The 24,704-nt window shown below is 41.0% G+C and overlaps 1 pseudogene; it reads right to left on the reverse strand.

Annotated features, from left to right (window-relative positions):
- Positions 1-10,083: 10,083 nt before the first annotated feature.
- LOC129560535 (protein phosphatase inhibitor 2-like) lies at positions 10,084-15,269 on the reverse strand (annotated as a pseudogene).
- Between the last annotated feature and the right edge of the window lie 9,435 nt (positions 15,270-24,704).

Below are 24,704 nucleotides of genomic sequence, written 5' to 3' on the forward strand. Positions count from 1 at the left end.
ATTTAAGCCACTGCTTTGAGGGATCTTTATTACTTTTACAATTGAGTCAGAACCTGTGTGTCCAAAACTCTTTTATTTCCAACAAAATGAACTTTTGACTAGCTAAAAGGTTATGAAACAAAAGGTCAGGTTTCACTGACTTTACTCAAAGTAGAAGACTTTTTATGTACTCCGTCTAGTCCTTGATGGGGAGCCATATACTCCATTTAGTTTTGTATTGATTCTTCTGCGCCTGAAGCGAAACCTAGTCTGTTAAAGAAAGGAGAGAGGTAGAGGGGAGGGAGTAGAATGAAAGACAGAATGAGAAAGATTTCATCTGGTGAACTGAGAAATGAAGCCCAACTTTCCTTATCTTAAAAGGTCTCCCAAAATGAAAACAAAAGTCTGTGACAGTAAGTTTTAGTTCAACAAAGTGCAAAAATCAGTATCACATCTAAGTTTGAAAACTGGGACTACATGAGGGGTTTGAGTCTTTTCCTCACTGTTAATGTAATCAAGATTTTCTTCTGCTACTGCACTTATTTTATACAAATGAAATTCACTTTTACATCCTTATCATACGTTGTACTTTTGTTACTCTAACAATTAAGAATTTAATGTGTCAGTCATTAATAGCTTGAAAACCATTTGCAAAGCTCTAACTGCAAATCCTGAAGGCAATGGCACCCAACTCCGGTACTCTTGCCTGGAAAATCCCATGGATGGAGGAGCCTGGGAGGCTGCAGTCCATGGGGTTGCTAAGAGTCAGACATGACTGAGCAAATTCACTTTCATGCATTAGAGAAGGAAATGGCAACCCACTCCAGTGTTCTTGCCTGGAGAATACCAGGGACGGGGGAGCCTGGTGGGCTACCGTCTATGGGGTCGCACAGAGTCGGACACGACTGAAGCGACTTAGCCGCAGCAGCAACAACTGTATATCCATTACAAATTAGAAATAGACAATAAAAATTAAAACCATCCTGAACGTGTTAGATATGTGTAAATTGATAGAATGAATTTAAAGATATATTGTCTGCTTTTAATATTGATAGACTTTTTGGTAATGAATTCAAGAACAGTTTCTATATTTCTAAGTATTACTATCCTTATGCAAGTATGCATGGGGCTCCCATGTACATTTTCTTGCAACTTTCTGTGAATCTGTAATTATTTTCAAATAAAAAGTTAAAGTTACTCAAGACAAAATAAGCCATGAATCATCTATAGGATAACAATATTCTCTGTTGTTTTAAAACCTAGAAGAATGCCCAGTATGTGTGTGTGTGTGTGTGTGTGTGTGTGTATTTCACAGAAAGTTGCAAGGAAATGTACAAGGAGGACCCAAGCATACTTCACAGTGTTCCCCAGTGTTAATATCTTGCATAAGTATAACACAATATCAGAACCAGGAAATTAATGTTAGTACAATCCACAGAATTTTTTCATATTTTGCCAGCCCTACATACAGAGATTAGAGTGTGTGTGTGTATGCTGTTGTGTGTAGACCAGGATGTGTATGTAATATACACATGAAGGGATGTTTCTGTCCCTTAAAACTTCATATGCTGCAGCCTAATCCTCAGTACGGTGGTGTTTGGAGTGAAGGCTTTGGGATGATTAGGTCCTGAAGGCTCTGTTTTCATGAATGGAGCTGGTAGAAGCCCCAGAGAGCTTTGCACCCTTCCCAGTGCATGCATGTGTGTGTGCTCAGTTTCCCAGCTGTGTCCGATGAACTGTCCCATGGACTGTAGCCCACCAGGCTCCTCTGTTCACGGGATTTCCTAGGCAAGAATACTGGAGTGGGTTGCCATTTCTTTCTCCAGGGGATCTTCCTGACCCAGGAGTTGAACCCACGTCTCCTGCATCTCCTGTATGGGCAGGTGAGTAGTTTACCACTGAGCCACCTGGGAAGCTTCCACTGTGTGAGGACACAGCAAAAAGATAGTTGTTGATGAACCAGGAAGCAGGCTTTCACTAGACAGTAAATCTACAGGTTCCTTAATTTTGGACTTCCCAGAGTCCAAAACAGTGACAAATAAATTGGTGTTAGCTTAACCTGTCATTTAAGGCTGATGTTTCCTTATTGATTTCTGTCTGGATAACCTACTCACTGATATAAGGAAGTATTAAAGTCTCTTACTATCTTTGTATCAACATCTTCCATTAGGTCTATCAATATTTGCTTTGCATATTTAGATGCTCCTATGTTGGTTGCATAAATGTTTACAAATGTTGTATATTCTTCTTGAATTGATCTCCTTATTATTAGTCAGTGCACACCTTTGTCTTTATTACAGTATTTGCTTTAAATTTTTCTGATATAAGTATTGCTACCCCAGTATTCTTTTGGTTTCCCTTTGGAGGTTTCTATTATTTTTAATTTGCATTTGCCCTTACATCTGAAGTGAATCTCTATAGATAAGTGTTGTTTTTGGTTTTTATCCACTCAGTCACTCTGTGTCTTTTGATTAGAGATTTTAGTCCATTTACATTTAAAATAATTCTGGAAACTTCATGTAGTTACTGCCACTTTGTTCTTTGTTTTCTGACTGCTTTGTAGTTTCTGTTTCTCTCTTCTTCTCTAGTCCTCTTCCCTTGCGGTTTGATAAATTTATTGTTGTATTTAGATTCTATTCTTATTATTTTTGTCCATCTACTTAGGTTATTGCTTTGTGGTTACTATAAAACGCACATGTATTAGCTTACATATATATATACACACATAAGCTTCCCTGGTAGTCCAGCTGTTAAAGAGTCCCCCTGCAATGTGGGAGACCCCGGTTCAATTTCTGAGTTGGGAAGATTCCCTGGAGAAGGGATAGGCTATGCACTCCAGTATTCTTGGGCTTCCTGGTGGCTCAGACAGTAAAGAATCTACCTGCAATGTGGGAGACCTGGGTTCGATCCCTGGGTTAGGAAGATCCCCTGGAGGAGGGCATGGCAACCCAGTCCAGTATTCTTGCCTGGAGAATCCCATGGACAGAGGATCCTGGTGGGATACAGACTGTGGGGTCACACAGGGTCAGTACAACTGAAACAATTAAGCAGCATATACGTATACACACATATATGGATATATGCTACATAGATTTGCTATAGTTTGTTATCAAGTCACATTTAAACACATTCTAAAACTTTGTGTTTTTACTCCTTCCTCCTACATCTTATGCTTTTGATTTCATTTATCACATCACTGTGTGTTTGTATCCCTTAACTAATTATTTTGGTTATAACTTTTTGGGGAACACCAGGCAGGGCAGGCTTGGTGGGGTCCAGCTGTGGGGCAGGGCCAGTGCGAAAGGAGCATTCACAGGTGCCGCTGCCAGCAATGCAGAGTGAATGCGAAAACGGCCCCCACCAGTGCGTCCATGCCCAAGGGAGCTTCAACACACCCCCGAAACCTCTGGCAGATGCTTTAAGATTAGCAAGTGAGTCTCCTTCACAGAAGGCCTAGGCACTGTTCAAAGTGTTGTTTTTGTGCTGGGTCCCAGGGTGAATGAGGTTAAGGTTATGCATGGACCCTTTTATAATCAGTATCTGTTTTCTACAGTCCTTTGAATATCCTCAACATACGTCTCATCGCTTTCAAAGCCAGCTTTTAGGAGCTTGTCTCTTTGGCCTGTGTCTCAAATGCTGAAGCATCTGGTGTGGGGTTTCAACCCTTTACTCCTGACGATCCCCCATCCCAATTGTGGGTCCCTGCACAAGGAGTGGAGTTTGGGGAGAGACTAGGTCTCTACCTCTCCTCTCGTTTTAATGTGCCCTCTTTATCCTTTTTGTGACGGGACAGTTCAGCTCGTTCTCAGAGCTTTTTAAAATAGAGTTGCTCCTTCTGTTGCTACAGGTCTGCTGTGCCCATGGGAGGAAGTGAGATCAGGATCTTCCCACAACTCCATCTTGAAGCACCTCCCGTGGGGTTTTGTTTAATTGGGATAGAAAATGGTGTTTCAATGAGTTTCATAAGTTCACTCTTTGCTCATGAATTTAAAGCACAAGGTCATTTAAAGTGTGGGAGTAAGAAAGGCAAACAACCTAAATGACCAGCTATCTAAAACAAAGGAGCCTGGGCTGGGGTGCAGGGGAGGGACAGCCTGGCTCTTTATCTAGTCATGGGGCTGGAAACGTGTGTTTTCAAGATAGCTCTCTTTGAAATAGATGCCTCAAACAATCAAAGCTAAAGTCAAACACTTGCTTTACAAAAAGAAAAACAACTTTTCAGGGCTTATGCTAGTTTGTTGTTTTTTTTTTTCTTTTTTAATTGTTAAGTAGAATTTCATGGTTTAGATGAATTTCACTTCATATAATCACTCACCCATAGGAAGATATTTGGATTGTTTCCAGTTTTTGGCTATTACAAACAGGAACATTTGTGTTCAAGTTCTGCGTAAGCATTTTCATTTTTCTGGGATAAATGTCCAAAAGTGCAGTTACTGGGTCTTATATTAAGATCTTTTTCTGTTTGTTTGTTTTAAATGAAACTCATGAGCTATTTGCCAGAGGGGTTGTAGCATTTACATCCTCAAGCAATGTATAAGTGATCAACTTTCTCTACTTTGTCAGCTTTTGAAGTTATCATAAGCTTTTATTTTAGTCACTCTAGTAAGTATGCATTGTTGCCTCATTTTGGTTTTCACTTACATTTCTCTGATTGGTAATGACATGGAACACCTTTTCTTCCAAGATTTATTGATATATTATTGACATATATGCAATTTTACACTGTACAACATGATGATCTGTTATAAGCATCTATTGTGAAATGATTCTGACAATATGGTTAGCTAACACCTCCATCCCTTCACGTAGCTAACAGTTTTTGGTGTGTGTGGTCATAACATTTAAGATCCACTCTCTTAGTAGCTTTCAGTTATGCCACTTTGTGAATTACATGTTAGTCACCATGCTGCATATTGGATCTCCAGAATCTATTCATCTTATGACTAGAAGACTTTACTCTTTGACTGGCATCTCCTCATTCTCCCTACACCCCAACCTCTGTCAATAACCACTTTAGCCTTTATTTCTATCCATTATGTGTAAAGATTGCAAATAAGCATGTGAGCAGTGTTCTGTGTCATACGCCATCGGGAAAATAAAACAGCAGTGAGCTATCACTATTAGAATGGGCAAAATCTGGAACACTGCCCACACTAAGTGACGGCCGAGAAAGGAACAGAAACTCTCCTTCATTTATAATGAGAGTGCAAAATGGTACAGATGCTTTTTTGGGAGCATGGAAGATACTTTGGTGATTTCTTATAAAACTAAGTGTATTCTTGCCATACAGTCCAATAACCATATTCTTTGGTATTTACTCAAAGGAGTTGAAAAGTTTTTCACACAAACGTCTCCACAAGATGTTTACAGCAGTTTTGTTCCTAATGGTCAAAAACTTGGCAGTAACCAACATGTCTTCCAGTAGGTGAATGGAAATGGAATATCTGTTGGAGGAAGGGGACCAGGACCTTCCAGGACCCCAGAGTGAGCTCCAATACTCAGAAATGAATTGTCTGAGGAGACACACCTGCTGACAGAGCAAGAGACTTTACTGGGAAGGGGCCCTCCGGCGGGGAGCAGGATAGGGGAACTCAGGGGAACTTCTCTGCCTGTGGCTTGCAGTCTCGGGTTTTATGGTGATGGGATTAGTTTCCAGATTTTCTCTGGCCAATCACGGACTCAGAGTCCTTCCTGGTGGCACAGGCATTGCTCAGCCAAGATGATGCCAGCAAGAAAGATTCTCAGATGTGGTAGGACACCTGGTGTCTCCTTTTGACCTTTTCCAAATTCTTCCAGTTGGTGGTGGCTTGTTATCTCCATGTTCCTTACCAGGACCTTCTGTTGTAAAATAACTCATGTGAGTGATTACTGTGGTGCCTGGCCAGGGTGGCTGGTTTCAGTCAGCATGTTCCCCTTAACAACTTACCCCTCCCTGAGAGACTTCATACTCAAGATATACCTTGGGAACTGGGGTGGAGGTGTCTTTCTTCTGTAATTTCTTCCATCTGGACATGTGAACAGAGCAGAAGTCTCTCTCTAAGTCTGATCTAAGTCACGGTATTCTGTGCCTGAAACCAGCATTCCCCCCCCCCCCAACCACCACCACCAGCAACAGCAGTTTAGCCTGAAACTGTTGGACACATCAGAGGTGAAACAGACAGGGAGCAAACAGGAGGCCTAACAGTGTGGTCGTCACTGGTACCCAGCACAGGACAGTAAATTGGGGTAAGGGCTTTGGGGTGTATGACTTTCTTCTGATTAATTGGCGGTTCAGTAATAGGGTGTTGCTCCAGAAATCTTGCGCTCAGCCTGATGTTACCCTCCTCCATGTGGATGAGAGCCCCAGTTCTGCAGAAGAACTCAAAGAGATTGTTGGGCAAATTCCTTGAGTAAGAATGAGGGCCTTGCCTCCATGCTGTACCACCTCTTGATTGCACCCGTTTCTGCATCCCCTCCCTTCCCTGATCAAGAACTGTTTGAATCTATACTTTGGAACTCAGGGAAGTTCAAGGAGGCTCAATGAAACCTATATTCTACAAACAAGAAATTGGGGACACAAAAAATCCTTTCTTAACTTTCTTAACCATGCGAGAGTTTATCTGGTGTAATTCTTCTGCAGTTTGTGGATTGTCTGCTCGGTGGCTCTATGGTGGGGTTGATGGCGATCTCTCAGTAGGACTTATGCCCGTGCTGTGAGAGCCAGGTCGGCTGCACCCAGAGCCCCTGCCCTTTGGCAGGCCACTGCTGACCCATACCTCTGCAGGAGACACTCAAACACTCAAAGGCAGGTCTGGTTCAGTCTCTGTGGGATCTTTGGGCCCTGGTGAACACAAAATTTTGTTTGAGCCCTCCAAGTGTTTCTGGCGGGTATGGGTTTGATTCTAAACAAGACTTTGCCCCTCCTACTGTCTTGCTGGGGCTTCTCCTTTGCCCTTGGATGTGAGGTATCTTTGTTTGGTGGGATCCAACATCCTTTTGTCAATGGTTGTTCTGCAGTGAATTGTAATTTTGGAGTTCTCGCAGGAGGAGAAGAGCGCACATCCTTCTACTCTGCCATCTTCCCTGCTCTCTTTAGAGAAGATTGGATATATGATGACAACGTGTCCCTTTCAAAGGAGGGATGAGAGTCATGCCATGAGGTCACCACAAGGGATGTAGGGTCCCGTGTCCAATTCAGATTTCAAAACAGCCCACTTCAGAACATCCACGTACACTGCAGGACATCTTATGGGTTGTATTTTTCTCCCTCTCAATGAAGATCCCCACTCTCCTACCTGCTGGGTATCCTGCCAACTAGGCCAATCGTATAGCTGATCCTGTTCATGACTCCAGTTGTCTTGCTGTTCACACTGTTTGCTGAAACCAAGGTAGGCAATGTGCAAGCTAATAGCCTGGAAGAAGACTTGAGGAGCTGTAGGAACTGCAGACACGTTTAGTCTCTCCTGGCTGGCACAGGACAGTCTCTCCTGGCACACAGTCTCTCTCCTGGCTGATGCAGCAGGCAGAGCAGCAGCCCTAACATAACTATAACACAGCCATAACGTAGCCATAACGTAACCTCCTATAACATAATTCTGATGTCGCTTCAATGTAGCCCCAGTGCGGCAGCAGCCAGGGCTTTCGTGGCAAAGCTCATATAGGAGAACTGCACAAAGTAGTCAGTGACCAAGTGAGTACTTCATGACGCACATGCGCAGTGCAATAGGTGATCTCAGTCATTACACAACCATGCAAAGTCATTGTTTACAGAACATGGGGTGAGAGGGCTGAGAGTGTGGGGTGGAAGAGCCTGACTGGCACCATGTTGTTAATTTTCCCACAACAAGTCATGTAGTAATACTTACAAATCTGAATTAACTGTTCTCTAATGGTTTCCTGTAAAAAAAAGTTGTAGATAGCAGAATTAGGTATATTAGAAATGCTGAACAGCAGCATCAGCAACCTAATTGAACCCTTAGTGCCTACTCTAATCAAACTTCTATACATATATTCTTCCATTATATGTTGAAATGCAGTTGAGTATATGCAAATATTAACATGGATCTATTGGTATTTATTTTTTAATAGGCGCTCAGGTATTTTGGTCACGTAGTGTACTGAGTCAATTTTTCAGATCTATTGCTACCCAGCAGCAAACCAAGAGTACTTGCTTAACATGAAACAAGGATTTGCCAAAAGGACAATTTTTTTTTTTTAAGTAAGAATGGGATACTTTTTCAGGCTTTTAAGCAGTCTTCATAGAGTATCTTGATTTTCACAGACTCAACAAGTATCACTGAATCATCTGGGTCATAAAAACAGAGAGCTAGACTTCCCCACAAAGAAGGCTGAATCAGGCAGAAAATCTTCTTAGGCTCTGGGTCACACTCAAAGATGATAGGTTTATGAGTTCCTTGATAAATAGGTATTCTTCAATAACACACCAAGTATACATCAAGGCCTGGGAAGCATGGATTGTGTTTTAATTGAAGAGGATATGAGCAACAAGTAGGGCTTCCCTCATAACTCAAATTGGTAAAGAATTTGCCTGCCAGGGAAGATACCCAGGTTTGATTTCTGGGTTGGAAAGATCCCCTGGAGAAGGAAATGGCAACCCACTCCAGTATTCTTGCCTGGAGAATCCCAGGGGCAGAGGAGCCTGGCAGGCTACAGTCCATGGAGTCACAAGAGTCAAACACGACTTAGAGACTAAATCATCATGAGCAACAAAAACTTGTCTTTGTACTTGAAAAGAATATCACAAAGTGATACAGACCATTAGAATCCCTGAATACTTCAGTGAGGTTTCACTCTTGGCTTTGTGAGGCTTATGTCCAAGCATCTGGTGTGAATGTTTTGAACTATGTAAGGTATCTACTGTTTCCTGCTGTATAAGACCTAGCTGCATCAGTACTGTGTGGAATGTCAGTATGACTATTTTAAGGCAGAATTGAAGAGTTTACATGATTCTGATTCAAGCTGCTTAGGTGAAAAATATAATCAGTCAACTTTTATTTTATTCATAAAAAACAAACAAGTAAATTAACAAACAGCATAGTTGCAGAATCTTAGTCATAAACCAGGTACCATAATCAGTACAGCTTTATTCCAGTAAAAAGTCTATGTAAAGAATAGTAGTTACAAATTGTGCAAGCTGGTTGAGCTTATGTTTGAGACATTTCATAATTAGCATCAAGTGAAATATTTATTAAAATAAATACGACCTAGTGCACATGCAGCAATTTAAATTTAGCAATATAAGCCCTCTCAGTGAAGGGGTCGGGGTAAACAACCCACCTGCCAATGCAGGAGAAACAGGTTTGATTCCTGAGTTGGGAAGATCCCTGAAGGAGGAAATGGCAGCCCACTCCAGTATTCTTTTTCTTTTCTTTTTGGCAAATTTAATCTGATAATTTCTTTATGGGAAAAAGCTAGTTTTGACGAGAAAAAAGTTTAATCCTTTCCTTGTAAATATAAAAGAAACTCAACAGGAATTTTAAAGGTAGTATGCCAGAAAATGCAACAGTAACTCATAACGTAATCCTTTTCAGTTAAACAGACAAGTTGAAGACACATGTTAAAATACTTCTCAGACTGAATATATTTACCAGCCTATATGATCTGTTGTTCTAATTGGATTTTGATATTTTTTTTTAAACCCAACCTTTTATAAGAGCTATCACATCTAGAAGTGAAGAAAATAAATTAGATCCCCTCTCCCTTCCCAAAAGATATTAATTTCTAAAGCATGAAAAAGCTATATATCTTATACAAATTAACCAGTAGTCTTACAAAAGTAACGTAGTTTTGGATGACATTATGCTGTATTTGTGTTGAAGTACAACACAAGAATATATGTATTAGTTGGGCATTTTCAGTCTAATTAGTCTCAAGATATTTAACTCTTAAGTGAGTGAAGTCGCTTAATCGTCTCTGACTCTTTGCGACCCCATGGACAGTAGCCAACCAGGCTTCTCCGTCCATGGAATTTTCCGGGCAAGAATACTGGAGTGTGTTGCCATTTCCTTCTCCAGGGGATCTTCCCGACCCAGAGATCGAACCCGGGTCTCTGGCATTGTAGGCAGACGCTTTACCTCTAAGCCACCAGGGAAGTCTTTCATTTAACTCTTGGCAATATATAATAACTGGTACGTATTTTGGTACTTAAGTCATGAATTGTAAAGAACAAGAAGCAGTATATTACAGTAACAGAGTTTGTATTTGACAATTACTGTGTTGAAAAAAATCTCTTCTATGAACTCTGTGATTTGTTTTGCAGTTGGTCACTTGTAGCAGATCCTTGACTTGATTCTTCCGTATCCATACTTTTCCCAACCACAGTCTCTGACATTTCTTCATCCCCCTCCTCGTCATTTCAGTCTTTTGAGATTAGTTCAGTTCAGTCCCTCAGTCATGTCCGACTCTTTGCAACCCCATGAACAGCAGCATGCCAGGCTTCCCTGTCCATCACCAACGCCTGGAGTCCACCCAAACCCATTTCCATCATGTCGGTGATGCCATCCAACCATCTCATCCTCTGTCGTCCCCTGTCCCCTTCTCCTCCTGCCCTCAATCTTTCCCAGCACCAGCGTCTTTTCCAATGAGTCAGTTCTTCCCATCAGGTGGCCAAAGTATTGGAGTTTCAGCTTCAGCATCAGTCCTTCCAGTGAACACCCAGGACTGATTTCCTTTAGGATGGACTAGTTGGATCTCCCTACAGTCCAAGGGACTCTCCAGAGTCTTCTCCAACACCACACTTCAAAAGCATCAATTCTTCAGCGCTCAGCTTTCTTTATAGTCCAACTCTCACATCCATACATGATCACTGGAAAAAATTAATTTGAGATTAATTGTCCAGCTAATTTAATAGTCCTTCCTTTTAATTTCAAACTGTCGCCTTTTCCCTCCGTCTTCGGGTGAGCGGTCAGTCGCCTCATCTCCACTGCTTTCTGGTTCACTAACCCGATAGATACTTCGGTTCTGAGCTTTCCGCGGCAGCAGCCGCAGTTCATTTCGGAGCTAAGGTGTCTGGGGTCAGGGCTTCGGCGGTTTCTGAATCACCCAGTGCCTCTTCCTCATCACCCACCGTACTGTGGGAAGGCCTGCTCGGCTGTCTGTCTTCCCTCAACCCTAGGCTTTGTCTGCTGGATGCGGTCGCCTAGATGTTCATTTCGTCCCTCTTCTGGGGCCTTTCTCTCAGCTCGTGTCAACACTCGCCGGGCTGTTCGGCCGAGGCGGCCACAGAGCAGGCCCTAGGGCTCTCGTTCTCCAGGAGGCCCTCGACAGGCCGCCGCGAGGCCCTGGAGGCCGCCGTTGCCCGCGGCTCCACGTGGCTGCGCGGCGCCGCCCTGGGGAAGGGAAGGGCCGCGCGCCGGCAGACTCGCGCCAGGCGCCCGCTGAGGCCCCGCCGCGGAGACGGCCTCTGCACGCCGTCCGACACGACGCCTCGGCCGCCCCGGCGCCAGGCGGGCCGCCTCCGCGGGCCCTGGGCCGCCGGCTCTCACCCGGGCCGCGCGGAGGAGCCGGCTGAGGCCCGAGCGGCGCCGACGCCACGCCAGCCCTGGGCCTCGGAACCTGGGGAGGGAGGAGCCGGCGGGCCGCAGGCCCTGGGGCCACCGGTGCAGACACGACCGAGACGCTGAACGACAGCCACGCTGCAGGACAGACCGTTTAGACCAACAGCGTAAAGGGCTTCGTGAATAGATTGCTGCTGCTGCTGCTCAGTCGCTTCACTCGTGTCCAGCTCTGTGCGACCCCATAGACGGCAGCCCAGCAGGCTCCTCCATCCCTGGGATTCTCCAGGCAAGAACACTGGAGTGGGTTGCCATGGCCTTCTCCAGTGCATGCATGCATGCTAAATCGCTTCAGTCGTGTCCGACTCTGTGCGACCCCATGGACAGCAGCTCACCAGGCTCCTCTGTCTACGGGTGTTTCTAGGCAAGAGTGCTGGAGTGGGTTGCCATTTCCTTCTCCATCGAGGATATATTACTATCTCGCTAACTCTCTTGAGTAGTCTCACTTGACCATTTAAAATTTAAATTTGCATCAGTGGTTGACAAATGTACACTTGGTGACAAATGTAATTATAACCTAAAGTTGTGCAGCTGAAAGAGCAGTGCTTTTTATACTCATCCTGTGCCAGATACTTCAGGTTGACTCAGTGTAATTCCAATTCGTTTCAGGTACTACTACACGTCAGAGGTGACAGGTCTGTAATTCCTCGGTGTCTTTACAGTTTATGTTCTCTCCTATTTCCACCATGCGTAACACCTTGAGATGTAAAAGGTAGAGATGATTAAGAGATATCATTGTTTTTATTCGCAAGCATTATCATGGATGCAAGAGGTATTTCAGGAGCAGTGGTAACAGGGAATCCAGTGTTCAATCCCCAGCTTACTGGTCATTGGAGGTAAATCTTTTTTGCAATGCCAAGACTGAGAAATTTTTATCCTGCAGACTGTAGTTAGATTTCCTGATTCCTGGATCCTGGTAGAGTTGAAATGAGTAACTGAGGTTGCAGCTTCTATATTTCTGGCTTTTGGATTAAAGAAAAGATATGAGTTTCCTTGGAAAGCTAGTTCTGTGCTGCTATTCTGGTAATCAATCCAGGAAGGCCAGCCTGGAGCCTTCATTTTTAGCCCTTCCAAAGTATTTCTAAGTATCTAATTACCTTATTAAATCTCTTTCTTTTATATTAGGTTTAATGGTTCAAAATATATATGAACAAGTTCTGACATAGCTACATAGATTATCAACTCCTACAGGATCTGGTATGTCATGATTTTAAACACTAGTCTTCTTACTGCTTTTAATCAAGCAAATAATCTTATTCAATTTTTATTTTTATTTTTTTATGGAACTAATCAGCATAATAGCTTCCTTACATTTTGTTTTTAAATAATTTTATCCACTACTCAATAGGAGCCATGAATATGAAAATGTTTTTGTACATATAAATAACATAAAGAATATTATGCATTTGAAAATGTGTACAATATTCTAAGTTAAACATTTTACAAATGTCTTCAAATAGACAACCAGTAGGGGCAAAATTTCTAGTAAAGAAAGTTTACAAAGAAGTGTTAGTAGCAGCTGGCCTAGGGAACATTTGCAAGAACATTTGTGCATTTAGACTGGGCCAAAAAAACATTTGTTTTGTCAAAATGATTGAAATAAACATTTTAATTTAGGTATAGTTTGAGACCAAAGCATGTGTCTCCAAATAAAATAATATTTAGGAAATAAATACTCCTGTAAATATGTTTCTTTACAAAGCAAATGTTTTTTAGTTTTTGACAGTGCAGGTGTTAAGGTACTTAAGTAAGGTGTGGGTATCATTCTTCATGGTAGAATAAAGGACACAATGTTTTCCTTTTCTGCAATGTTTTCCTTATCTTCACTATGTAGTAGGAAAAAGTGATTCAATGCAAATAATAGATAATAAAATTATAAAAATTATAAATAAGGTGGATAATATTTATTATTATCTTCATTGAAATGTATTTGTTAAATGTAGTAAAGGAATCTAAACTTGCTCCACTTATTATAGTGTTCTGTAAATGTTGGAATATAAAGGACTTGCGATTACATGGAATATAACGTTTACAACTGTGTTGAGATCTTAAGTTTAGTTATGTTTCAAAATACATGTATATGGTTTTACAAAGTATATCTGTCTCTTATATCTATGTTACTTCATTTCATCTGAGGACATTTAACATATTAGAGCCAGTGCAAGCTGCCTTCTTGGAAGGTGACTCTTGGAGCTGAATGCATGATTGATTTCTTTAATATGGCAACTGTGTATGAAAACTTACTGATTAACAGCAATGTGCCTTAGGAAAGCACGTGAATGTATATGATGGTGGTGATTTAGCTGATTTTCCAGTCTGGATGATCTCCCCATTGATGTAAGTGGGTTTTAAATTATCGCTTGGTATTGTGCTCCTGTCAGTTTCTTCCTTTATGTTTGTTAATATTTGCTTTATGTATTTAGGTGCATATATGTTTACAAGTTTTACATCTTCTTGGAGCAATGTCTTTATCATTATACAAAGTTCTTCTTTGCCTCTTGTTTCAGTCTTTAAGTCAATTTTTTCCAATATAAATATTACTATCCCAGATTTTGTTTCATATTCATTTGCATAGAAAACCTTTTTCCATCCCTCCATTTTTTCGGTCTGTATGTATCTTTAACACTGAACTGAGTATCATAGGCTCTGTGTGTGTGTGTGTGTGTGTGTGTGTATGTATCCATTCAACCAGTCTGTGTTTTTGATTGAAACTTTTAGTTTATTTAAATGTAAAATAGTTCTTGATAGGTAAGTACTTATTCCCACTTTTTTTCATTGCTTTGGGGTTGTTTATGTGCTTGTTTTTTGCTCCTTTCTTTTTTGGCTCACTTCCCTTGTGATTTGATGACTATTTTAGTATTATTTTGCATTCCTTTCCCATTTTTGAAAAGTATAGATTATCTATTATAGATTTTTCTTTTGTGGTTTTTTTGAGATTCATATTTAACAACAGTTATAAATACATAAAATTGTTTATTTTAGGTTGATGATCTTTTAAGTCTGAATTTATGCTAATAGCCCGGTATTTTTACTGCCCATTCCCTACAATGTTTAATGGTCTTGAAATCATATTTTTCATCTTTTTTCTTACATCCCTTTATATCCCTATTTACATCTCTCAACTACTTACTGTGGATGTGGGTGATTTTACTACTTTTGTTTTTTAATCGTTTTACTAACTTTATAAGTGGTTGAACTATTACCTTTACTATATGCTTGCTTTCATAAATGAGATTTTTTTTTTCTCTTGTAATTTTCGGATTTCTAGTTGTTATCTTCTCTCTTTTGAGTTTGTGGTGAAGAATGCCTTTGGAGGAAAGCGAGGCAGCCATGGAGGCAGAGTGCTACTGCTGAGTCACACGCAGTGGAGGAAATGATCACGGCCTCTCTCTCCCCACACACCAGTGCTGGCACTTAATAGAGAAGACCCCAGAGATGATGGCCTTTTGAGTGCCTGCTGTGCTAAACAATAGAGAAGAAACAGCCCGAGGGGCTGGGGGTTGAACACCTGATGCACTGGTCAATGGAGAAGGACCAAAGGACCAGCCAGGGTTGCCAGCCGTCAGACACTAAAAGAAGGTTCTGACAGTGCCAGATCTTCTGCGCCCTTGGCAGCCAGCTTCCCTGTGCACTGGGTGTTGTCACGGTCCCCACAATCCAAGCAACCACGCCACCTCCACAGTTGGTCCTCACTGGGGCAGAGCTGCCAGAGGCTAGAAAAAATCCTAAAAGCACCATGCTTCCTGTGCTTGTGGCTGCTGGACTCCCTGCATACCCGGCACTGCCAGGGCCCCCAATGATCCATGCAACAGCATCGCCTCCACAACTGGTCCTCACTGGGGCAGAGCTGCCAGAGGCTAGGACAAACCCTAAAAGCACTGTTCCTCTTGTGCCTGTGGCTGCCAGCTTCCCTGTGTACCTGGCACCACGATCCCTGCATAACTGGTACCTCCACGGTCCCTGCAGTCCAAGCAACCACACCACCTCCACAGTTGGTTCTCACTGGGGCAGAGATGGAGAATGCTAGAAAAAACACTAATAGGACCTATCTCTTGTACCTGGGGCTGCTTCCCTACATACCTGGCACTGCCAGGGTTCATACCAGTCCACGTAGCTGCACCACCTCCATGTCTGGTCCTTGGTGGGACAGACCCCCAGCCTCCAGGGCAGCCTCAGGAGCAAATTCCTGTGGGTGACCCACAAGCAGAGGTGGGAATAAAGCCACAGTTGAGCTCCAGGGACAGAGTGGCTAAGGAAATGTGCAGTTATTTGCAAGAGGACTTTTCAATCTTGACCCGTTCACACAAGTTACTGACATCATAGGATCCAGAAGGGGAAAATGAAGACCATAAATCCAGGGGCTTTATTCTTCACAGATTTTTCCATCACATATGCTTACATACATACACATTCTACCACACCACCAATAGCAGCAAAGTTTGTGTATTTATTGGCTAGAAAATATGCAGAGAGTTCCTAAGACATGTTCATTCTTCATCTTCTTTAATCTGGATGGCACACTGAGAGCTTTAGAGGAAGAATTCAAGAGTAAGAGGTAAGATCTGGCTTTTGAATGTAATTTTTAAGTCCTGTTTAAAACAAAGCTTTATGTGTCTTCACTTTTCCATTAAAATTCAAATATACAAGAGGTTTGATTTCATCTGCTGTATGTCAAAAGTTAATATTAATCTGATAGCCAAAGCAAAATCATTTTCACAGTCACTTTTTGTGTTACAAATACATTTCTAATAACTAAGCACATATTTAGAATTAAATTCAAAAAGTGAAGCAGTTTAGCATAGATTATCTTAATTGCCTCTAACTATAATAACGCTTACCAATTTTATAGTTGAGAAGCTAAAGCTCAAAGAGCTTACATTTAATAAGTTCTAAAGTTTATATTGAAATTTTGTTAAGTGCAAATTTTTACTCGCAATACTTTAGAATCCTTCCCATAATGCAGCAAAACAGAAAGCAACTGGGTTGTTTCCACTTGTGATTTCCTAATACAAAGTGCTTGAACTGTCATTTTCCATTAAAGGAAAATAACTTTTTTCTATTTTTATTTGTTCACATTATGATTTATCACATTACTAGAGACTTTTAAATGCTTCTAGATAAAGTCATTATTTTTATTGTAATCATCAAGAAGTTTTCCATTTTAAACAGTATGTAAAAATAGTTCTTAAAGGTCTTACATGCCTCAGTTCAGTTCAGTCGCTCAGTCGTGTCCGACTCTCCGTGACCCCATGAATCACAGCACGCCAGGCCTCCCTGTCCATCACCAACTCCCGGAGTTCACTCAAACTCATGTCCACAGAGTTGGTGATGCCATCCAGCCATCTCATTCTCTGTCGTCCCCGTCTCCTCCCACCCCCAAGCCCTCCCAGCATCAGACTCTTTTCCAGTGAGTCAACTCTTCGCATGAGGTGGCCAAAGTATTGGAGTTTCAGCTTTAGCATCAGTCCTTCCAGTGAACACCCAGGATTGATCTCCATTAGAATGGACTGGTTGGATCTCCCTGCAGTCCAAGGGACTCTCAAGAGTCTTCTCCAGCACCACAGTTCAAAAGCATCAATTCTTCAGCAATCAGCTTTCTTCACAGTCCAACTGTCACATCCATACATGACCACTGGAAAAACCATAGCCTTGACTAGATGGACCTTTGCCTAGACACTTAAAAAATTAGATATTCTAACACATGGAAAATCTCATATGTGAGCTAAAGAGAGAAATTCAGTAATAAATCAACTGTTGGTTGTCATACATTCCTAGAGTTTAAAATATTTTATGTCTATCCATTTGATTGTCCAAGTCACATTTAAAGGAAATGGATTATGTCTTCTGCCTTCTTACTTTTTCCAAACCACCTCAAGCACTGTTATATACATAATTGTTAAATGAGATTTACAGATGTTTATAGATATTAAAGTTGACCTGCACTCCATTTACCAATCATACATAGAGGATGCAGTTCTCTATTTTAAATGCAGTGAATTACATGGCATTTTATAACTACTCTGATTTTTTTCCCCTTAGTCTCCCTTAACTGGTGCCAATAATTTATCTTATGGGGTTCAAAGTCTTCTGTAATGAAGTACTTATTCCCTAGGAAAGGTGACATGTGGATTTATATTCTAACTTGTAAATGTATTCTCCTAGAGCTTTCAGGAGGACAGATTTGATAAAGTGATTGAGCAAACCTGGGCTGAATGGAAGTCTAAAACTGCAATATATGTGTGCCAGAGTTGTGAAATGAGCACAGAAAAGTGAGGAAAGAATGCTTAAATCACTTTATTTTTTGTCTATTTTAATTCCCTCTCATTCTCTCTCTGTCTCTCACTCATCTCATACATTTTTTATGAATTCACCAAATGAACATCAGCTTCAAAATCTGCACTTAGCGGGGCATAAATAAAGGTGACTTCTAACTGTTGAAGTCACTGCTGGTTTTGATTTTCACAAATTGAATGCCATATCACATACTAATGGTCATTTGCTTACTTAGATTGGCATTCATGTTAAATTTGGAATTTCACTGAACCATTTTTGTGAAAGACCAAAACAGCTTCTGTGGCATACACATGAAACTGGATCAGGGTTGAATACTACATTCTTCTATGTATGAGTAGAAGTATTTTGCTGTTCTCTTTTTTTCAAGGACCTCTGATGCAGTCTTAAAGTATTTCTTTTTAACCTACCTTTTCACACTTCACCGTAAGTATAAATCATCTGTTCTTTTGTGTGTGTGTTGAACGTTCCTGTTGTATACACATTCATTCATAATTCTGAAACAGCACAGCATATGCGGTAATTTGCAATTATAAAGTATTCTTTTACAAGAAAGTGTAGGGAAACTGGAGTTTGCTCTCTACGGTACATTTTTTTTAACCAATTTGATGCAGAGTCAAGCGGTAATGAGTTGAACTAATGAGTTGAACTTCCCTGTAGTTCAAATGCACAGTGACTACTTTTAAGGAGGAAGAATGTTAGTCACATCTTCCCCTGACCATCTCTAAAAGAGTTCAGTCCTTTTATTTTACCAAACGAAAATTGAAATCTGGTCTGGAGGAAATTTACTTTCACCTTTCCTCATTGTAGCCTGGAACAACTCTCTCTATTTGTCTCTGACAGCTTAATAAAAAGAAGGATCCTGTGAAAGATAACAAACGCTGAAATTTATTATTACTCTTCCTTTGCAATTTCAAATGATAGCATTAGAGTGTTTTGTTGTTACATGCCATTTTTCTTCCCTGGAACCTAATTGTGTTGCTCCTTTACCATTTATCCCATCTGTCACCGTGCACACTTCGTACAATGGATGCCTCTCTTCAACATTTACAGTACATAAGCAACAGCTTATGTCACATAAGTAAGTGACTTACCAGAACCACAGCCACTTAGTTGTCAAGTCTTCACTGAAAAAACAAATAAACATGATTTCCAATTCAGTGCCCATAAATTACACTGTGTAACCTAATAATTGAAGCATCAATTTGTTTTTAAGTTGTGAAAGGAGCTAGTAACACTTGGCAAAGTGCTTACTCTCCACACTACCCATGTTGCCTTGAAACTATAGACTAAAAATGTTTTGGCTTTATAATAGTTTGAAAGGGATAGCATTCAGTAGAAACTGTACCCTTTCTTTATTTTTTTAAATAAGAAATCTCAAATTCTTTTTTTTTATCTTGACAGGATTACCCCCAAGGATGCTGCTGAAAAAGCAGCAGTTAAATAGAATCCTCAGGCCATACAATTTTTGAACCTCCCAGGCCCTGAGGGTCGGCCGGGTTGCCCTCTGCTGCCAGTACCCTCGGAGACAGCGGTCCTCTGGTCCTCCAACGTGGAGCTCTTAGCCTCGCCTATCCCAGAGTCCTTGCCTTTACTGTGTGCGCAGACATCCTTTTTGGGTCTGTGTTGCACAACCCAGGCAGCTCTTGAAGAAGAATTTCATTCGCCTGGGGGCCAGGCTCAGGTGAAAGACCCTCTCGAAGTTATCCCAGACTTCCTCCTGTCTGACATGCGTGATGATCATGTCGATGTAGATCAACCAGATATCCGTGTGGCTTTGGGTAGATGGCTCAGCATTTTTCTCAAAAATGGCTTTGACATACTCCGCAGCCCCCAGCTATACTCTGAAATTTTGAATTTTGATCTTTTCCCAGGTTGGCAATACACTCATGATGCTGGGCAGCAGCACCCCAGCCCCCAGTCAGCTACAGTCATGAGGGTGAACAACCAAAGGACCAGCGTTCTGTACCTAGATGGCCATTCCATGTTTCACTTAGGTACAGCTTCAGTTCAGTCGCTCAGTCGTGTCCAACTCTTTGCGACCCCATGGACTGTAGCCCACCAAGCTCCTCTATCCATGGAATTTTCCAGGCAAGAGTACTGGAGTGGGGTGCCATATCCTTCTCCAGGGGATCTTCCTGACCCGGGTATCGAACCCAGGGCCCCCGCATTGCAGGCAGAGGCTTTACCGTCTGAGCCACCCCATATATTGGATACATATATGTTAATGAGTGAAGTATTCCCTTCTGTTATTTATCTCTTTATCATTCTATACTGTCCTTCTTTGTCTTTATCAACTTTGCTTTAAAACTTGTTTTGTCTGATAGGAGTATTGCTATCCTTGCTTTCTCCGTGTTTCCATTTACACAAAATGTCTTTTTCCATCCACTTCCTTACAATCTTTGTGTGTCTTTCACCCTAAAGTGAGTTTCTTGTAGGCAGCATACTGTAGGTTCTTATTTTTTATTCATTTTGCCACTCTATGTATTTTGATTTGAGCATTTAGTTCATTGGGATTTACAGTAATTTTTGATAAGTTTGTACTTATTTTAAACCTTGTTTTCCAGTTGATTTTGTAGTTTTTCTTTGTTCATGTCTTCATTTTGTTTTTCCTTTTGTGGTTTAGTGGTTTATTTTATATTATGCTCGAGTTCTTTTCTTTTTGATTTCTCTAAATATATTGTGTGTTTTTGATTTGTGGTAACTCTGGTTTATAGGTACATTAACCAAAAGCTGAGTGGAATACCAGACCACTTGACCTGCCTCTTGAGAAACCTGTATGCAGGACAGGAAGCAACAGTTAGAACTGGACATGGAACAACAGACTAGTTCCAAATAGGAAAAGGAGTACATCAAGGCTGTATATTGTCACCCTGCTTATTTAACTTATATGCAGAGTACATCATGAGGAATGCTGGGCTGGAGGAAGCACAAGCTGGAATCAAGATTGCTGGGAGAAATATCAATAATCTCAGATATGCAGATGACACTACCCTTATGGCAGAAAGTGAAGAGGAACTCAAAAGCCTCTTGATGAAAGTGAAAGAGGGGAGTGAAAAGGTTGGCTTGAAGTTCAACATTCAGAAAACAAAGATCATGACATCTGGTCCCATCACTTCATGGGAAATAGAAGGGGAAACAGTGGAAACAGTGTCAGACTTTATTTTTGGGGCTCCAAAATCACTGCGGATGGTGATTGCAGCCATGAAATTAAAAGGCGCTTACTCCTTGGAAGAAAAGTTATGACCAACCTAGATAGCATATTAAAAAGCAGAGACATTACTTTGCCAACAAAGGTACGTCTAGTGAAGGCTATGGTTTTTCCCGTGGTCAGGTATGGATGGGAGAGTTGGACTGTGAAGAAAGCTGATCGCTGAAGAATTGATGCTTTTGAACTGTGGTGCTGTAGAAGACTCTTAAGGAGATCCAACCAGTCCATCCTAAAGGAGATCAATCCTGGGTGTTCATTGGAAGGACTGATGCTAAAGCTGAAACTCCAATACATTGGCCACCTCATGCGAAGAGTTGACTCACTGGAAAAGACTCTGATGCTGGGAGGGATTGGGGACAGGAGGGGAAGGGGACGACCGAGGATGAGATGGCTGGATGGCATCACTGACTCGATGGACATGAGTTTGAGTTAACTCCGGGAGTTGGTGATGGACAGGGAGGCCTGGCGTGCTGTGATTCATGAGGTCGCAAAGAGTCGGACACGACTGAGCGACTGAACTGAACTGAACTGGACTGAACTGATAGCTGTATCTACCTGCTTTTCACTGACAGTCATATAAATTCAAACACATTTTAAAAGATCTACTTCTTTTACTCCTCTCTCTCACATTTTGTGGTTATTATTCCTATTTTTAATTTTTATTATTTTGATATTAATTGTAGTCATAATTGCTTTTACAAGTTTTTGGAGTATTTCTAATCTAGTTGCCAGCTAATTTTTAATAATCTTCGGTTCTTTTATATATTTGCCTTTCTTATTGTAATTTTCCGTTTCTTACACATTCTTGCTACCTTGATAGGTTTAGTATTGCTATGCTCTTTTAGTTTTGTTTTCTGTATTTTTTTTAGTTAAAAGCAAGTCACTAGATCCTGTCCACTCTCAAGGGAATGGGATTGCATAAGAGTTTGAATATTAGAAATCTAGAATCATTCAGTTCAGTTCAATTCAGTCGCTCACTCTTTGCGACCCCATGAATCACAGCACGCCAGGCCTCCCTGTCCATCACCAACTCCCGGAGTTCACTCAAACTCATGTCCATCGAGTCGGTGATGCCATCCAGCCATCTCATTCTCTGTTGTCTCCTTCTCCTCCCGCCCCCAATCCCTCCCAGCATCAGAGTCTAAGCTATCTAAAAATCTGTCTACCAATGAGGCAAAAATAAGGACTTTGTCAGTACCTACTTTTCTGCCCCCTCCCCCAATTTAATCAGTTAAATTAAAGCTTACAACATACCTCATGAATTATGTATAATAAAGCAATGTAAAAGGGGTTTTAAAATAGAAATGGTAAAAGTATTTCAAAACAGGAAGAAGGAAAAGAAATTAATAAGAGGAGAGCAGAACATTTTGATGCAAGAGAAAAACTACATTCTTCTGAATACCTGTATCAAGTATTAGTTCAGCCATATTATATAAATTATAATAATGAGTAGAAGTGAACATGAAAACATAAAATCTATATAAAAGACTAATGTTAGAAATTCTGGATTAACATATGATTCAAAGCTTCATTAAAAATTATCTGAAAGTGAGTAATTTAATAGCATTAAAAATTAAACAGAAGATATCACCTTTATTGAAAAAATAAGAAGTAAAATAAAACTGATTTTAATATGTACTTCAATAATTTTTGGATTTAATTGACCTGGAAAGAGTTTGCAAGCAGGAATAGTTTTAATTATTCATGAAGTGAATACATGCATGGATATAAAGTTGCATATGGGAAAAGAGAAGACAGCAGTTTCATGAAAATACTCTACAATGTGATCAGTTCAGTTCAGTTCAGCCGCTCAGTCGTGTCCAACTGTTTGCAACCCCATGAATCACAGCACGCCAGGCCTCCCTGTCCATCACCAACTCCCGGAGTTCACTCAAACTCATGTCCATCGAGTCAGTGATGCCATCCAGCCATCTCATTCTCTGTCGTCCCCGTCTCCTCCTATCCCCAATCCTTCCTAGCATCAGACTCCTTTCCAGTGAGTCAACTCTTCGCATGAGGTGGCCAATGTATTGGAGTTTCAGCTTTAGCATCAGTCCTTCCAATGAACACCCAGGACTGATCTCCTTTAGAATGGACTGGTTGGATCTCCTTGCAGTCCAAGGGACTCTCAAGAGTCTTCTCCAACACCACAGTTCAAAAGCATCAATTCTTCGGCGATCAGCTTTCTTCACAGACCAAATCTCACATCCATACATGACCACGGGAAAAACAATAGCCTTGACTAGATGGACCTTTGTTGGCAAAGTAATGTCTCTGCTTTTTAATATGCTATCTAGGTTGGTCATAACTTTCCTTCCAAGGAGTAAGCGTCTTTTAATTTCCTGGCTGCAGTCAGCATCTGCAGTGATTTTGGAGCCCAAAAAATAAAGTCTGACACTGTTTCCACTGTTTCCCCATCTATTTCCCATGAAGTGATGGGGATAGTTAATGTTATATTTTGTTACCTCAGGAAATAACCCTGGCTTTTTTTCAACATCCAAAAGACACGATGCAGCGCCAATAGCAATTACCCTTGCACTGTTAATACTATCTCAGATGGATTTGTCCAACATAGTATTCCGTCCACCACTTTATCACCCATTTATTGGTTCGGCAAATGTTTACTGAGTATCAGGCACTATTTTCAGCGTGTTTCGATGTGCACACATTGCTTCTTGCACACCGTCAAGAACAGAAGCTGCAAAATAGTTAAAATTTATCTTTATATACTATTTTATCTTTATATAGGTTATATTCACATCCATGCTGAAGTACTTTTACGTACAAAGTAAGGAGCTCTGTTTTAAGTATCATATTTTTAGAACTGAATATACAGCTAAACCTAAAGTCAAACCAATAGATTATGTGCATCTGAAAAACTGCTGGGTTCAATTCATCCCCAAGCTCATGTACTGTCTAGCACTAGCACAAATGTTTAGTTCTTTGAAATAGCAATTTATGTATTAAATACAAATGCCTGTAAAAAGGAATGTCTGCTTCTACTTTTAGCCACGTTAACTACGTCAGAGCTTTATAGAGATTGAAACTGTAGGCCATAAATTAATGGTATATATACAGAAAGGATTTTTTAAAATATGGGTACAGAAATAAAAGCTTTGGTCCCAAGTAGACACAAAGAGATAAAGAATAAAGCAGAAAACCTGTCACATGCATTCTTGATCAGCTAGAAAAAATAGCCTTAGCAAACCTACACAAAGGAAGAAGCAACCAAAGAGAAATGTCTTGAAACTGAGGAAGAGAATTGTGTATAGTCATGTGGGAATCATGTCTAGGGACTACTTTACAAAGTAAGTCATCTGTATTTCGAAGCCTAGTTGTCATTTAATAGCAAGAGGATTAAACAACCCTAGGATAATGTTTCAGAGAAGGCAATGGCACCCCACTACTATACACTTGACTGGAAAATTCCACGGACAGAGGAGCCTGTTAGGCTGCAGTCCATGGGGTCGTTAAGAGTCAGACGTGACTGAGCAACTTCACTTTCACTTTTCACTTTCATCCATTGGAGAAGGAAATGGCAACCCACTCCAGTATTCTTGCCTGGAGAATCCCAGGAACGGTGGAGCCTGGTGGGCTGCCGTCTATGGGGCCACACAGAGTCAGACACTACTGAAGCGACTTAGCAGCAGTAGCAGCAGCATGATAAATGT

This window comes from Moschus berezovskii, chromosome 16 (genome assembly GCF_049115385.1).
Source record: "Moschus berezovskii isolate FMDL1 chromosome 16, NW_MosBer_1.0, whole genome shotgun sequence".
Lineage (NCBI taxonomy): Eukaryota > Metazoa > Chordata > Mammalia > Artiodactyla > Moschidae > Moschus > Moschus berezovskii.